Source organism: Solanum stenotomum, chromosome 10 (assembly GCF_019186545.1).
Source record: "Solanum stenotomum isolate F172 chromosome 10, ASM1918654v1, whole genome shotgun sequence".
NCBI classification, from domain to species: domain Eukaryota; kingdom Viridiplantae; phylum Streptophyta; class Magnoliopsida; order Solanales; family Solanaceae; genus Solanum; species Solanum stenotomum.
Window position 1 is genome coordinate 12,357,291 of NC_064291.1, and position 12,919 is coordinate 12,370,209.

General features: G+C 30.1%; 1 pseudogene; it reads left to right on the top strand.

The window, feature by feature from the left end:
- Window positions 1–1,116: 1,116 nt before the first annotated feature.
- Window positions 1,117–12,919, top strand: part of LOC125842740 (uncharacterized) — a 32,222-nt pseudogene continuing 20,419 nt past the window's right edge.

Consider the following 12,919-nt stretch of genomic DNA (forward strand, 5'->3'; position numbering starts at 1 on the left):
GACCCGTTATAGTCATTATAAATTTCTGGTCATGTCGTTCGATTTAACTAATGTGCCTATAGCGTTCATGGACCTTATGAATAGAGTATTCAAGCCTTATTTAGATATGTTTGTTATTGTATTCATTGATGACATATTAACCTATTCGAGGAATGAAGAAGATCGTACTAGTCATCTCAGAGTAGTTCTCCAAACTCTAAAGGATAGAGAGTTGTATGCCAAGTTCTCTAAGTGTAAGTTTTGGCTTGAGTCTGTGGTATTATTAGGACACATTGTTTCCGGTGATGGAATTAGAGTTGACACTCAGAAAATAGAGGTAGTGTAGAATTGGCCTAGACCCACATCTCCAATTGATATTAGGAGTTTCTTGGGGTTGGTTGGCTATTATAGAAGGTTCGTAGAGAGGTTCTCATCTATTTCGTCCCCTTTGACCAAGTTGAATTAGAAAACAGTGAAATTGCAATGGTTTGAAGCTTGTGAGAAATACTTTCAGGAATTGAAAATAGGTTGACTACTGCCCCAGTATTGACCTTACTAGATACGCAAGGCTTTGTTGTATATTGTGATGCGTCCAGAGTTGGTTTGGGTTGTGTGTTAATGTAGAATGGCAAAGTTATAGCTTATGTCGCCAGACAATTGAAAGTTCACAAGAAGAATTACCCAACCCATGACCTAGAGTTGGCTATCGTAGTTTTTGCTTTGAAAATATGGCGTCATTATCTTTATGGTGTTCATGTAGATGTGTTCACCGATCACAAGAGTCTTCAGTATGTGTTTAGTTAGAAAGAGCTTAAACTCAGATAAATGAGGTGGTTAGAGTTACTCAAGGATTATGATATGAGTATCCTATATCACCCAGGTAAGGCTAATGTTGTTGTTGATGCCTTAAGTAGGTTGTCTATGGGTAGTACTGCCCATGTTGAGGAACAAAAGAAAGAACTAGTAAAAGATGTGCATAGGCTTACACGATTGAGAGTTCGCCTAATGGATTCAACAGAAGGAGGGGTAGCGGTGATGAATGTGGCAGAATCATCATTAGTGTCAGAAGTGAAAGAAAAGCATGACCAAGATCCCATTTTGCTTGAATTGAAGGCAAGTGTTTATAAGCAAAAAGTAATGGCTTTTGAACAAGGGGGAGATGGTGTATTGAGGTATCAAGGTAGGTTGTGTGTACCAAGGGTGGATGAACTCCAAGAGAGGATCATGGAGGAAGCTCATAGCTCCAGATATTTTATCCATCTGGGTTCCACAAAGATGTATCGTGACTTGAGAGAAGTATATTGGTGGAATAGTATGAAGAAAGGTATTGTTGAGTTCGTTGCTAAATACCCGAATTGTCAACAAGTTAAAGTAGTGCACCAAAGGCCCGATGGTATGGCTCAGAATATAAAACTTCCAAAATGGAAATGGGAGATGATCAATATGGATTTCATTACTGGGTTGCCACGGTCTTGCAGGCAGCATGATTCTATTTGGGTGATTGTTGATAGAATGAAAAAATCGGCCGACTTTTTACTGGTAAAGACTACTCATTCAGCAAAGGACTATGCCAAGTTATATCTTCTAGAGGTAGTTAGAATTCATGGGGTGCCAGTTTCGATTATTTCAGACAGAGGTGCGCAATTTACTGCACAGTTTTTGAAGTCATTCCAGAAAGGCTTGGGTTCAAAGGTGAACTTAAGCATTGATCTTTATCCTCAGACAGATGGTCAAGCAGAGAGCACTATTCAGACTTTAGAAGATATGTTGAGGAAATGCGTGATTGATTTCAAGGGTAATTGGGATAATCACCAACCTCTCATTGAGTTTGCTTACAACAATAGTTACCACTGTAGTATCCAGATGGCTCCTTATAAAGCTCTTTATGGGAGAAGATGTAGATCTCCTATTGGATGGTTTGAAGTTGGTGAAGCTGGGTTTATAGGACCAAACTTAGTTCATCAAGCTATGGAGAAGGTGAAAGTTATTCAAGAGAGGTTGAAAACAACACAGAGTCGTCAAAAATCCTATATAGATGTTAGGAGAAGAGACTTAGAGTTTGAAGTAGATGATTGGATTTACTTGAAGGTTTCACCCATGAGGGTGTTATAAGGTTTGGTAAAAAGAGGAAACTTAGTCCCCGGTATATTGGATCTTACAGAATATCCAAAAGGATTGGTAATGTAGCTTATGAGTTAGAGCTACCACAGGAGTTAGCAGCAGTCCATCCGGTATTTCATATTTCCATGTTGAAGAAGTGCATGGGAGATCCTTCATTGATTATACCAACGGAAGATATTGGTATCAAGGATAGCTTATCTTATGAGGAGATTCCTGTTCAGATTCTAGACCGCCAAGTTCGCAAGTTGAGAACTAAAGAAGTAGTATCAGTCAAAGTTCTTTGGAGAAATCAGTTTGTTGAGGAAGCTACTTGGGAAGAAGAGGAGGATATGAAGAAGAGATACCCACATCTCTTCGAATCCGGAGAAGTTCCAAATTAAGGTACTAATCTTTTTCTTGCCATTTATTTTTAAGTTGGCATGTTGTTTTACATTTTGCTTGTTGGGTGTTTGAGCTAGATGGTAGATGTTACGCCCTTAGCCTGCTACGATTAATCTCATTCAAAGATGAATGTTCCTAAGGGAAAGATATTGTAACACCCCGCTACTAGAAAGACTTATAATTAGAAATAAATTGTTTTTGGAAATAATTAAATTGGAAAGTTTGACAAAGTTAAGTTAAGTATGAGTTTTGAGTCAACTTCAAAGACCATAACTCCTAGCTCAAGATGTGTTAGATGTGCTACAAGATACCGTAGGAAATATATTTGAATTATATTTCCAACGCTGCCTAGATTGCTCAGTTTCGAGTTCGTATGAGGGAGATATGCCCATTTGAAGTTGGGTTGTCTAGATAAGGAAAGTCAATCGGATTTTAGAAGGGTATTATGGTCTTTTCACTACCCAATTAATTAAATTCATTTTTTGTAAATAAGTTGGGGTCTCAACTGATAGGATTCAGTTTACGCTATTGAAATTAAGTTGGGTTTTGAGAGAAGAGAAAAGAAGAGGAGAAAAGAGAAGAAGAAGCAAGGAATAGCCAAGTTCTTGAAGAGTTGCTTGTGGATTTCGCTAAGGGGTGATCCCTACGAGGTATGTGAAATCACATAGCGTTAGGTTAGTTCACACATGCGCCAATCATGATTTTATTAAGCGAAATTGTGTTCTTGAAAGTAAAGAAATTGAGTTCTTGATGGAATTGTTTGAAGTTTCTAGTGGGTTCTTAATTGTTGAAGTTGTTGAGAAATTCTTAATTTAGATTCATGAAATTAGATGTCATTTTTGAGTAGATTCTTGCATATATTGATTATGTAGTCGAATCTGAGTGTTTGGGGAAAGAACCAAGTGAATCTAGAGGATTTAGAGTTGAAAAACGAGCAAGAAAAATCAGAGAAATTCTAGGGAAAGAGGTGGGGCGTCGCGCCAGCCAGAGCGCCCCACTTTGTGTTCTGTAGTGTGGGCTCTGGGGTGCCATGCCAGCCACTGCACCCCAACCCTAGTTTTGTAATTTCACCTCTGGGCCCTGCGCCAAGGACGTTAGGTTCTCTATCCTTTCCCACTTCTTTTCGTACTAGTTCCGTTGAAACGTACCTATGTTTTCTTGTTGATTTCTACACTCTAAGGTACATCAAAATAACATGAAATCATCCATAACATGAGATCATGAGCCTTGAATCCATAATTCCATTCAAGGAAAGTTAAGAGTCAAGTAAAGAGAAGTTCATAGAGTTTTCCAAAAGTTTTTTACAAACGTTTTAACTTTGTTTTAAGATCTGAGTTTTGAGTTAAGTAAAGAGTAAGGATTGAAGTTCATTTCTTCAAAAGAGTATATGACGACTATGTTTTCCCAAAGGGTAAAATGTTTTCACATTTAAACCAGAGAGGAAACTTTGATTTCCAAAAGAGCCTTTGAGCTAGTTTTTCATTAAAGAGTAAATGCTTTCACAATTAAGCAAGAGAGGAAACTTTGATTTCCAAGAAGAGCCTTTGAGCTAAGTTTTGAGCAATTATCTCAAACCACAGAAAGAAGTTATGTTTTTAAACGTAAGAGCTAGAATTATATTTTTGGAGTAGTATTGAGCACCGATATGGGGGAGGGTTCAGACAAATCTCAGCCCCCATAAATCATGTAGCCATCATGGGTAGAAAAGGGTCATACTTTTTAGATGATTCCTTAGTGTTTTTTAGCATTGACTAGTGGATCCACTTAGTAGACAGATTATATACCCTCGTCAATGTATAGGACAACCCTGGCAGCGTGAGGCAAAATGATGTATCATCACAATGGTTCTTATATGATGGTTGTCGGTTGGAGAACTCCCACAAAAATATTTTGTATTATTATTATTATATACATAGAAGTATTTTGTATTTTTATATACATCCAGAGTTTATATTGTATCTTTGCATACATACAAAGTTACTATTGTATTTCTAAATACACAGAGTTGATATCCATGTTTTAAAAGTTTTTTCTTTATATTGCATTTATATTATTGCTTTATATTGAAATGAGTTCAGTTTAGTTCAGTTCAGTTGAGACCACGTTTGTTCTTTTAGTTCCTTTCAAACTTATGTTTTGTTTTAGTATTCCCCTCGCATGCTCATATATTCAATGTATTGACGCCATTTGGCATGCATTGTTGTTATGATGCAGATACAGGTAACCAGGATCAGCATTCAGCCTTTCGTTGATCCAGTTGAGCATTTAGATTTTTGTGGTGAGCCTTCTTTCTTTCCGAAGGATCCCTATTTACATTGCTTTAGTAGTTTTCAGTTGTTAGAAGATCGGGGGTCTTTTCCCGACATCCCTCCCAGTTTTAGAGGCTTCATATATAGACAGTTAGTTAGTTCATTTTTCACTATTTTGTTATTGGCTTATGTTTTGAGACTTGAGTTGCCATCTTGGCTAGTTGAATGTTTCTTTTAAGACATTCTAAGTTTATTTCATGAGATCATTATTTGAGACTATTTTCTTGTGTTTAAGTCTTCCGCTTAGTAGTAAGTCAGACCAAGAGCTCGCTTTGGACCAACAATGTTTCTCGAGTGCCAGTCCCGCCAAGGGTGTAGGCTCGGAGCGTGACAGTTGCAATAAGGAAAATAATAATGGTATTGAGCAAAATTTCATCAAATATCATTGAATTGTGAAAACTCAATTTATCATTAGACCTTCATCTTGACCATTCTACCATTTAAGTTTTCATGACTTAAATTTAAAAAAGAAACAGAAAAGCAACACACAATAAGAAACTAAATTTTTGGTAGAAAAATAATTGAAGTATATTATACGGTAAGAAATAATTTTAAAAAATTAAACTATCTATATTTTCTCATTTCTTTGCAAATTCATCTCTCATGCCTATCCAATCATAAGTTACTAAGGGGGGCGTTTGATTATTATTATTATTATTACTGAATTTTAACTTTGAAAAATACATTTTGACTACGAAGTTTTAAAATTCAACTCAGAATTTTCAAAAATTTGAAAAATAATAAAAATGTGTTTTCATTTCAAATTGTTGACAAAAAGTAAAAATAATTAGAATTTGCATTACAAAACTCCAATTTCATATATTATTTTTCATTTCGAAAATAACAATTATTTTTTAAAAATTATACAATGAAAGTGGTCAAATGCCTACTAAGTTTTCTCATAATGATCATATCCATTGATGAACAACCTCTTTTCCTATGTGAATTTTTAGCATCATTTTCTTGTTTATTGGCTTCTAAAACGTTTTCTTAGAACTTGAATTTACATTTGTTCCTAAAAAAAATATAAAACTATAGTTTATGGTTCACATTTTATAGATACTCACGTCTTTTAATATGTTACTTTTGAAAAATGTATATAGAAAAGAAAGTAAATATTTTTACTTCTTTTGGTATGTGTGAATTTTTGAGTAATCTTTTTTTTGTTATTGACTTTCAAAATGTGTCTTCTACGTTTAGATTCCAAATAACACTTCCTCCTACAAAGTATAAATTATAGTTTATAGTTCACATTGTATAGATAGTCGCGTCTTTTAATTTGCTATTTTTGAAAAATGTAAATAGAAAAGAAAATAGATATTCTCACTTGTTTTGGAATGTGTGAGTTTTTTAGAAACCTTTTTAGGTTGAAACTCCAAGTAACACTCTCTCCTAAAAAATATAAAATCATAATTCAGAGTTCACATTTCGTAAACACTCATACCTTTTAATAAAAATTTCGTTTGGAAAATGCATAAATAAAAGAAGATAGATATTCTTACCATTAATTCAAAAAAAAGAAAATAGATTTGAGACTTCAAGTAACACTTCCTCCAATAAAAAATAGAATCATAATTCAGGGTTCACATTTCATAAACACTATGTCTTTTAATAAATTCCTTTCGAAAGATGCATGACTAAAAGAAGATAGATATTCTTACCATCAATTCATATAAATGAAAATAGATAATCCCACCTTTAAAAATATTCATATAAAAGAAAATAGATTTGAGACTCCAAGTAACACTTCTTCTTGCAAAATATAAAATCATAATTCAGGATTCACATTTCATAAACACTCATGTATTTTAATAATTTCCTTTTGAAAATGCATAAATAAATAAAAGAAGATAGATTTTCTTACCATTAAATATAATTGATGTAACTGCAAAACATAATAACACGGATGGTAAAAATGCCATTAAATATAATGAATTTTCACATTTTTGCATTTATTAATTTGCAATGAAATGTACCTTTGAAATTTCATAACTACTACATTGATTTCTACCTTTCCTTATAGAAACGTAAGCAATACAAGGAAAGTAAAAGAATTTTAGGAGAAGAGATAAATAGTAATGGTGAAGAATATCTTAAATGATGAATTTGAAAAATAAAGTTGATTAATAATTAATTAAATAATGATCGTCTCATAATTAGGTCTAATTAAAGAAAGAAAATAACGTTTTATTTTTCAATAAAGAAGAAACCAACCAATTTTATACAATTAGTACATTGGGTTCTCCATCATTTGCCATGTTTCGTCATATCTATATGTCCAAATATGAGGTAACTGTATAACATAATAACCCGTATGGTAAATGCCGTTAAATATAACGACTTTTCACATTTTTGCATTTATTAATTTGCAATGAAGCTTACCTTTGAAATTTCATAACTACTACATTGATTTCTACATTTCCTTATAGAAATGTAAGCAATACAAGGAAAGTAAAATAATTATTGGAGAAGAGATAAATAACAATGGTGGATTTTTTTGAAAAATAAAGTTGATCATAAATGATGATCTCATAATTAGGTCTAATTAAAAAAAAAAAAGACATAAAATTACCACTGAAGTTGTTCCGGATTTTCAAAAAGATACCTTAACTTTGCAGCCGTCCTATCACCTCACTAAACAATTTGAATTGATATTATTATACCATTTTTCGATCAATCCCAGATTTTAAAAAGCAAGTGCGTTCACACACCAATCATTACATGACACGTGTTAATTTAATTAAATATATATAAATTCATTTTAAGATTTTTCTTTATTTTTTATTTGTTTATCTCTCTCTCTCTCTCTTACTTTTTAACTTATTTTAATTTGATTTCATCTTAAATTCAACTTCATCTTCCACATCCACCCCCTCCCCCACTTTCAAGCTGATCCATCCTCCATTTTCTTTATTTTTCTTCACTTCCCACTCTCACTCCACCCCTCACGTCAAGTTGAATCCCTCTCCCATTTTTTTTTCTTTTTCTTCTTTTTCTCTAATCAAATTCTTTTATCTAAGTGATTTTTTTATAAAAAAGAATCATGTTTATTCTCTAGACTTTATTGAATTATTGATAACAAAACTAATTATTTTTCTAAGAAAATTTAAAATTTCGAAGGTATCGTCAATTACTCCTTTTCATATAACTTCAAAATTAGAAATGACAATTTTAAAAGAATCGATGAATTCCCCGAAAATTGAAAGAACTTGATTGAAATCGGATAAAAAAACTATATGATACCTCCTAATCATCTTGAAATCTAATGGGTTTATCAAATTGTTCGAATGTAAGAAAATATTTAGATAAAGTTTTAAAATTTAAGAGAGTAAAACTAATAGTAGTAAAAAAGGAAGGTGAAATTATGGTTAAAATGGTGACATTGAAAGTGAGAAGCTTCAATGGAGATGACAATGAATTTTCGAAGAAGAAAGAGAAAAAGTAATAAGGAAAAAAAGTTAAAATAATAAGAAAATATATTTTATAATAAAATATTTGTAAAAGTAAAATTGTTATTTTAGGTTGTTCACTCTCTTTGAGAGAGTGCACACACTCTCTATGTCAGGTGGACAAAAAATGATGTAATAATATCAATTTAAAATTGTTTAGTGGAGTAATAAGACGCCCACATAATTAATGTGTCTTTTTGAAAATTCGTGACAAGTTGATGGATCACTTTACGTCTTTTTCTTAAAAAAAATAACCTTTTGTTTTTCAATGAAGAAGAAACCAACCAATTTTCTACCATTAGTACATTGATTGCTACATTTATATCAATAGTAATGATAAGGAATAATATAAATAGATCACCATTAATTTAATGTGATATTTTAAATTCTAAAATAAAGGGGAAATTTCCAAAAAAAAATGATAAAAAAAGATAATTAGAAATTTTGATCAAAGAAGTATGTCGCATCAACTTTTTCATATCCTCCTTTATAAATATATACTAGAAAACTTGTCTGCACTTCTCGTGGCCTTAAAAAATCCTATTAAACTTGTAAAATAATTTCTTTTAATATTTAAAAAATCATGTAAAAGCTTTTTCTTTCTCTTTTTTTGAGAAACTATGTAAACTAAATCACAGGAATATTACACTGCGTAGTGGAAGAAAATTGACATAAGATGAAAATATATTAATGTGATTTAAAATATATACCAAAAAAAATTAACTTTTAGTGATATATATGGACATAAAGGATTAAAATATTTTATTAAACTTACATAAATGAAGTACACAAAATTTGGCATTGTCATGTGCATATCTCAAGAAATTCAAAAGGATGATTCTATAAGTTTACTTCGATTTATTTTATCCTTCTGATCACACTTCCTCTTTTTCAAATATTGTGTATATTTTATAATTTAAGGTAATACTAATTTGAATTTTTAAGAGAAGTGTTGAAAGATATTATTTTTTCTTCATTTTAACCACTTATTTACATTTTCTACGAAAATTATTCATATTTATGATTTTATTTTGAATTGTTTATATTTTTCAAAATAGTTTAAGGATAACTAAAAATATAAAAGTAGAAAGTGTTGTTTAATTTATGTCCTAAATCTTTTTTCTTAATGGATATGCATTGCCTCAATAACTTATTTTGAATTGAAGAAAATAACATTTGTTCTTAAATATAATTTTCTTCTTAATATTGATTGATTTCTTTTATCATAAATAAATGATTAATCATTGATTTTTTTTATTCAATTATAAAACCTTCGACTTCATATATGATGTATATCTTACTTGTTCTCAAGAATCTTAATCAATATAAGAGTTCTCTAAAATTATTTTTGATAACGACAGTGATTGTAATACATAAACTGGAGATTTAAAGTTGCATTTGAGTCGTCACAATTGACTCACGTATTTAATATATACCTACAAATCAGTATCACCACAATATTGCACTTTTTATTTTCCAAGTGTCAATTTAATAAATATTTGATATCAAATTAGATAAATTAAACTTAATAACTTAAATTTTAAATATAAAAAATATTACAAATTATATTTATCCTCATATTAATATGATAATAAAAATATACTTTAAAATATTACTCAAAATTTACAACATTCAAATCTCAAATACCACAAATTAGGATAGTGGAGGTAATTGAAAAACTTTATATAGATACTCCCTCCGTCCCTATTTACTTGTCCATATTTCCTCTTTTAGATGTCCCTATTTACTTGTCCATTTTGACAAATCAAGAAATGACAAAAAAAAATTCCTATTATACCCTCATTTAAACTTCTTGAAAATTTAAACTTCCCCCAACATGATTAGTTATCTTGAATAAATTTATTTTGGAATCATAATTAATAAGGGCAAAATTGTAACTTTACTATGCTAATCATTGTTGCCTTAATATGTGTGTCATTTCTAAAGTGGACAACTAAATAGGGACGGAGGAAGTAGTAAGTAAAGAGAAGAACAAGTTTATACCTTTCTTGGAGTGCAATTGAAAGTGTTGGGAAATTGGAAAAAAGAAACACAAAAAGTAAGAAAGGGAAAGAACCAACAAGGCGACTAGTAGCGATTTACAAGCCGCCGTTGACTGTCAGCTTCTGTCAAAAGTGGTTCCTTTTTTCTTTTCGAATTTTATATCCCTAATTACTTGTCCACAAATTGATACACATATTAAAAAAATAATTATTGATATAGTGAGTTTATCATTTTACTCCTATTAATTGATAAATTAAAAATTTAAGATTTTCAAAAAGTTCTACCATTTTTAAAATAATTAATTGAGGGTATAATAGATAAAAACAAACTATCATTTCTTGATTTGTTAAAATGAAAAAGTAATTAGGAACAACTAAAAAATGAAAAGTAGACAAGTAGTTATGAATAGAGGGAGTAATGAATTTTCTTAAAATATATTCTTTATACTTGATTATTTGTTGCACTTAAGTCGAGAAGTAATCTATTTATCTTCATAAAATTTGTGTATATCTTATTGTTCTCAAACTTTACGTATGAAATTTCATTAAATATATTATTATTGTTACATTATTTTCTAATTATGTAATTAAAAATCAGAAATATAAAAAAATAAATCCAACAATTTTTCTAAACTTTAAATAATTCACTTATTTTGAACGGTATAAAAAATCCTAATAAATCACTTTGTTGACAACAAATTTTAAACATATGGAAAATAAATAAACCACACAAATAAAATCTGAAGAAATATAATTTTATTCATCAAGATAGCGGGTACAATTATGTTCCTCCCTTGAGTCTTCTCTTATAAGATATTTATCCATGATTCAAGGGCCGTTAGTGACGTATTTCTCGAGTTAGGATGATTTAGATTTGACCTCAATATGAATATTTCATAAATTTGTGGAATATTCGAGATCTTGATCTCTTTATGGAATTTTTGAGATGCCTTTTAAGAGAATTTATTACCCTTTATATAGACATAAATTAGGATATAGGGTTGAGTAGCCTCCAAAAATCCTAATTTGAATTGAACATAATTTATAGAGTCATAATTTGAATTGAACACCTGTTGTAGAGTTCCAAAAATATCAATGTCTACCCACTTAATATGGCAGGTGGAAGTACTCCCTCCGTCCACAATTAATTGTCATGGTTTTCTTTTTTAGAGTCAAACAATAAGAACTTTGATCAACATTTTACGATGTGTATTTTCATCATATTGATATGCAAAAAATTGCAACTTATAGTATTTTTCGTATAGTTTTTGAATATCTAATTTTTTTAAAAAAATATCGAATTAACGTAATCTAATTTAACTTTAAAAATTAGTCAAATTGACTTTCGAAAAGCGCAATATGACAAATAAAAGTGGACAGAGGGAGTAGTATTTTTGTTTATGTGAAATTGCAGAGAAGCACAACTGAAGTGTGACTTTGAAAAGCAGTGAAAATGTTGGTTATATCGTCAATCGCATCTGCATGACCCCTTTTCTTTCTTCTCTTAATCTAAGCTAAGCTTACCTACTTTTGTCTTTTTCACTTTTCATGTTCTACACTTCTACACTACCCATGCTTCCCTTACTTTATTTTTTTAAGCCTATTTATTAATTTTTTAGCCCATATTTTAGTGCTCTCATTTTCACCTTTTTCAGTACTTTTACTCCATACATTTTCATGCTTATGACTTGAACAACTTTTATTTTATGGTTTGGGGTGGGGGTGGGGGTTAGTATTTTGATTAACTTTGTGTTTAAATTAAATATGTGAGAAGTGGCGGAGCCATAATTGTCGGACACCCCTTTATTAGAAAATTATACTTCATAGCTAGATAAAAATATAATTTTTATGTATATATATTATATATTGACACTCTTCGACTTCTATACAATTTAACTTCTTTACATTTTGACACTCCTTAGTTGAAATTCTGGCTCTGCCATCGTATGTGAGTTGAGATCATGAGTATAATTTGAGATTTCAAATTATGATTATAACTTTTAAAATGTAAAACTTAACTCATAAGTTTATATTTTTGAAAAAGAAAAACATGTCATTTTAAATTTTGCAAGAAAAGATTCATGATTATCGGCATGAAGAGATTGTTCGTTTCATATGAAAGAATTACTAGTTATTACTATTATTGACTAGTGAATAATTTTATAAAATTATGTGTATTTCAAAGTCTACAATTGTAAATATTTATTTATAAAAAATAAACAAAGAAATATGTGATTTATCAATGTGCGGTGCCTTAAGATATTCTAATATCTTATTTATTAAATATGTTATTTTTTGTAAGATTGTGTAAGATTTAGATTTATATTTTTTTTTATAGTTTTTAACAACTTGTGAGATATTCGTGTTTATGAAAAAAAAATACAATTTAAGAAATTTAAATAACATGTTCAAATAAAATTTTGACTTTATGGGTGTGTCTGGTATGAAGCAAAATGTTTTCCATAGAAAATATTCTGAAAATAAGTTGATTTTTAACTTATTTTCTCATGTTTGGTTGGTGAGTAGAAAATATTTTTCGGAAAAGATTTTTTAGTGTTTGATTCTGAATGAAAATTATTTTTGAGAAAATATCTCTTTTTTTTTTACTAGAGAGTAGAAAATAATTTTTGAATTGAAATTGAAAATATTTTTTAAAAAATAAACTTAACTTTTTTTT